Here is a 6000-nt window from a genome sequence, read left to right on the forward strand (position 1 = left end):
ACTTGACCCTCTCTGTAGCGCTCTCAGAACAGCAGATAGGCGCTTTGTGTGCATGCAGTACATACAGTACATTTACATGCAACTACAAGCACTTGTATGATGAATCTTCCAATCACTCTTAATGTCTTAAAGGAAACACATACACTGACAATCCGGGTTCAACATGCAGATTCAAAATATCAGCAGAGGTATGTCAGAGAAAAAAAAGGCGAACTTTAGAAAAACGCGGATTTTCCTGCACTTGTACTGATGAGAATAACAACAAAGGCTTGCGGTGTGCAAAGAAGGGCCATCTAAATCATTCCTTTGCTCAGTAAATAGTTGATCTTCAGAGACATATATTTTTCCCCTTACTTAAAGCAGGGTTGTCCAAGCCAGGGTTCCATTACGTTTTATATAAATGTATCGTATGTAAATACCTGCAGGTACCTATCCCTTCTTGTCCTACACTGGTTATTATTTGTTAAAAATGTCCTCCCCTCCTTTCCAAGGGCAGGACTGATTATATTATCCTGATGAGATGTAATACAGACAGGCATATATGTAAAGTAAGCGCATGGATATGTTATTAATTGGGTAAAAGGGGTCCAGGCAGACATCAGAAACTGAAAACTGACAACTAAATGATCATTAGAAGCCAATGGAGGTGAGTGAGCTACCACAGGCCAGGCTTAATCACTCAGCTATCTACTGCTCAGTTCAGGCCCCTCCTCCTACTAGTGACTGACGTCACACACAGATCTGCTCCCCCTCCCCCACCACACTCCACATTCTAGTTACCAGCTGTGCTGCTAGTGATGGAATGTGCGCTCAGAGACATCTAATAGTCAAGTCCGCTCCTTCATACCGAGTGCCCTGCCTGATCTGGGGCAGTCTGCCTGTCACTGCCACGCCCTCACCGATCACCCTGGGAGGGCTGCAGGCATGCATAGCCCAAGTGAGGGACACATGGCTTGAGGAGTCCAGGAGATATTGTGAATTTGACGTCCGGCGTGTGGGTGTTGTTTCCACAGGCCTACGGTGTGGTCACTGCTAAGCTCCAGCAGCAAAAATAGTCTCAGGCCCACAGTTACGGAAAGGCATCCATATGTGGATAGTTATTTTATTTTGCCTACGACAGCAAGCCAGGAGTCACAGGTGTCTCTGCATAGCAGGATTGTGTCCTCTTAAGAGGACAGCAGCTTTGGTGGACATATTCCCCCTCACATACCAGGACCAAGACAAAACCTGGGAATATAGGAGAAATGGGTCGAAGATCAGCAAGCATTGTTAAGCTAATTAATCTGACGTGAATGTAGTAACCGCGTGCTCTCTACCACATTAAAGTCAGACCTACTGGCTTCGGCAAAGCGTGTCTGTTTGTGCAGTGGACCATGGCAAACAACCATATATGACCATTAAAACAAATAACACTATCACCAAAAACAAGCCAGGCCTCCTGGCTTTGCCAACGATTGCTCGCACAAGGGTTTTTCATGGTATAATCTTAAAATGTATGTTTGAACATGAACAAGTATGAAATTGCTTTGTGTTCAACCCAAATGAATAACAAAGACATTACGTTTTCTTCAACTTAGTGGCAACATTTTGATGCATTTTCTGCTTATGTAACCCCTTTGCATTTCATATATTTGAATATTCAGGTATGTGAGTGTGCATTGTTAATTTATAATCGAGTGCAGCATTTAGTGTTGATTAGACATCTACAATACAACATGTGCTTTACTATATATAGTTTGACAGTGCATCAATCATGCATTATTATGATTTATAATATGTGATCGAATTTAGTGAAGGTGCAAACAAATGAATATGCTATTTCTTGAATTATACATCTTTTATCACGAGGTCTGCTCTTTTCACAATACTCAGAAAAGTGTATGCATGCCTGGTGTAGTCATGCATGAGGCGGAGAGGAACGTCCAGTTTACTTCCTTGGAGACTGGTTTGTGCAGCTGAACAAAGGCCATGAGCCACTCTGAGCCAGCATGACCTGCTCTGCTCGGGGACGCCATAACTGAGACAGAAAGCTCCTACAGAACAACAGGCTTTATGTTGAGTTAACATATGCAGGCTAGAGACCACCTACATACACTCAGAAAGGCACCTTTGATGCTAGGGCAGCTTATTAAGGACTAGGAGACTGGACTGGGTTATCCTGTACTTGTTCCACCATTCAATGCAATGAATTATTGAAATACCATCACAATAAGGCAATGTGTTAAAAAATATGTTGCGTTTTAATTACCTCCATTACCATTGTTGGGTTTATTTTTATAGTTACATCAATGCATACTATCTGCAATATATTAGGACATTCATTTTAATAAAGTCTTTGAAACATGTAGCGTGGGATTTTGGTATGCAGCCATCCATGGCGAAAAGAGTTCGTGAATTTATTAATGTAACAAATAATCCTGTGTCTCACAGGACTTATTGTTGCCTTGAGCCAGTGGCATAGCAAGGGGTGGAGTGGGCAGTCCGCCCCAGGCGGCACAAGTTTTGGGGGCAGCGGCCTCTCACCACTCTTACCTGCAGTCTCGGAGTGGGCACCACCCGCTCTTCAATCGGCCACAGCAGTCTCATGTAATGCATAGGTGGTCCTTGGGTTACAGTCCTTCAGATTCCCTGTCTCAAGCTGGTAAGTTGGTTTGAGTCTGTGCTTTGGTCAGAGAGTCTGGGTTCTAAAACTGTACTGAAATTTGCAAACGTAAAAAAAGTATCATTTTCACTTTTGGATGAACATTTTGATTGGAATTTTATTTACAGTGCTGTTTGCACGGTGAGCAAATAGAAAGCTTGCCATTGTAACATAATACACCTCCCTTCCTACAAAGTGTACAAGAGGGGGATTTTGATTCAAAAGCTAGGATAGCCGAGAGCAAAATGCCTTTAAATAAAATATGGATTTTTACATGAAACGGATCACTTTTAACACTGTAAAATAATGAGAACTACAGTTCAAAGTATAATGTCATCATGTACTATACATTGTACAGACTGGCAAATTAGTAAAATCATAGATATTTATGCATTTGTAGCGACTCTACTTTTTGAATAATTTTCTCCATGTTTCTGGGGCACAGCAGACACTAAGACGTCTCACTTTGAATTTGGAGCCTGATAATGTGCACAGTGAATCAAAGTACCCTAGGTTCTGGATACGAGCATATTGTAGCAGTGGAAAACCATTATTCATGGCAAAAACACCGTAGGGAATACTGTATTATGAAAACTATGTGGTGAAGGTTTTATTATTATTAACGAAGAAGAAAGTGATGTTATTTCGCCATAATCGCATTTTCCATGTACAGCATGTTTTTGAAATATGAGTTTCTTGCTCGCTTTTTTGGTTTCATTGGATTCATTTGTGATGCATGAGCAAAAGCTGGAAGCAGAGGATAATGGACATGTTATGCAAACATTCAAAGGAGATTAAATAGCCTTACAAGATGATGTTCACCTGATGTCTTGCCAGATTGATGAGACTTTGGGCTGCCATTTTTGGATACAGCTGCCCTGGTCTGCTAAGGGACAATCCAACAGGGTGGCCATCTTAAACTCTGGTTCGCTCCAAGTCCTAACAAAAACTTTAAAAAAATGCTTGCTGTAGTGCAAAAACACAAAAGGATTGCTTTGCCTTTAAAATGTATGTGTGATATAAGTGACTGCCGAGAGAAATGTTTTATTCGGTTTAATAACCAGCATAGGTACAAAGCATCCATATAATACATATAACAGATTTCGCTTCCATCAGTAACCTTGATACATAAATATAAAAACAATAAAGTGCAATCGTAAAAATGTAGTCCCAGGAACTTCATGCAGTGCAATTTCATTACAGATGTTACTCTCGTAATTTAAAGGTAATCATTCAAATTATAATCTTATCTCTGCCATGCCTAAATTATCATTTTAAAATTCTCCCCAAGTTCCTGTTAGGATAAAACTCCTTATGTATTAAAGAGTGCAATGTTCAGAAAAGTGCTTTTAGAGAGAATTAGCTTATGAATAGTAACTGTATAAACAGATGTATATGACACATAAATACTTACAATTGTTTCCACGGGACAACCCATGCACCAAAAGTGCTAGAATTTACAATGATTTCAGAAACCTCTCCCGCTTAATCTAGATTTTAAACAAGAACCGACTCATGGAAAAACAACTGGACCAGATGTATCAGCTGTCAATATTCTTTTTCCTTCTTTAAAATAGAGTACCACCATGAATAAACAGATCGGGGGTGACCATTTTCGGCGCACGCCACGATATTCAGGGCATAGAAAACATAACATGATCAAGGGACTCAGAATTCATGCCACAAGCTGGTCATGAATCAGACATGGAGTTAATATTCCAATTTTCACTGAACGATCGAAGGGGCAAACAACCTATTCTAACTCTAATAAACAAGCTTTTGGTCAGCGGTGGTGTAATATTGTCCATATAGCTTTCAAAAGCTGGAGCAGATTTAAATGCCAAGAACTGCTCTGCAAGGTGGTCCAGAGAATCCCCTAGTTATCTCTTGCCACACTAGTGACCAGTAGGTTGGTTATAAGAACTGCTTATCCACCATACAAAGTAATTCAGGTGAGTCCCACATTCTGATCATACCCAATTTTTTGCACCAGTCACAACCAAACCTTAACCAAGGGATCTCCACGGCGCAATCCAAATTGCTTACATCACTCAAGGAATCTCTATATTCACCTAATTCTGGAATAGTCCAGATATGAATCCAGAATAGTAGTTGTTTTTAGAGCGCCTGATCAGATATTCTTTTCATTGCCGTATCAAAATAAAGTGGGACCACAGGGGTATTTATGGGGGGCGAGAGCAATGCTCTGACAAATGAATTCTCCATCTCTGCAAGCCTTGTGGTATCAGTGTAACCCCAAACTTCAGCGCCATACTGTGTGGTGCTTTAGGCTTTCGCTTGATAGGCTTCCAAGGCCGGGGAGATAGAACGTGAATATGAGTTCTTCTGGAAATGTAGAATAGCCTTAGATCTATGTGCTATCATAAGAGCTCCTTCATTTATTTTGCGGACCCACCGAAATGTATCTGACAGGGTCACCCCCAAATAATTAAACAGAACGACCCTTTCCAAGCGGTCTTTCCCCGCCATGACTGGATGGCTTTTGTTAACATTCATACCAAATGAATTTGGTTTTTGCAGCATCTAATTCTAGACTTCTGTGGCCACAGACTTCCAAAAATGTATTTAACAGATTGTGTAAACCCTTAAGGGACTTGGAGATTAATAATGAATCATCTGCAAACAAAAGTGTTTCAGCCCCGTTGAGAGTGGGGGAGTCATTTACACACTCTATCAGTTTCTCAGCCACATCATTTACATATAAGGTGTACAAGGAGGGAGACAAAACGTACCTCTGTGGAGCCCCTCTTGAGACAGGGATGCGCCTTGTCAGCTCACCTCTATCACCCCACCTGACCTGCACATACTTCATTTAATGCAACCTAGCTAGAAATTTATTTAACCCACCTGGAACTCCAATAGCTGCTAGTACTCTCCATAGGCTTCCCCAGGGTATCAAATTGAATGTGGCACACAGATTGACAAATGCCCCGTAAAGTTTCTGGTTCCCCACTAGGACATATTTCAGATGAAGGAGGGCGTATTCAAAAACCAGATCTAAAGTGCTAACTTTAGCAAGGAATTCTGCCTGAAAGGGAATTAAAATCCACTGATCTTCCATCCACTCCAGCAATCTATTTAATACCTGCCTGGCAAATATTTTTTGAAGATTATCTACTAGGCTAACAGGCCTATAATTTGATAGACAGTTAGCGTCTCCTTTTTAATTATCTGGAATATATCTGCCCCTCCTCCAGGCATACGGAATCTCCCCACCCCTTGCTAATGCATTAGAAATTAATCACGTAACTAGCCAACAGCCCAGTTCTGATTTATATAAATCACCTGGAATTTGATCAGGGTCAGGGTCCTTTAGAGCCTAGAGGCTATTAATAGCA

Source organism: Lissotriton helveticus, chromosome 1_1, assembly GCF_964261635.1.
Source record: "Lissotriton helveticus chromosome 1_1, aLisHel1.1, whole genome shotgun sequence".
NCBI classification, from domain to species: Eukaryota; Metazoa; Chordata; class Amphibia; order Caudata; family Salamandridae; genus Lissotriton; species Lissotriton helveticus.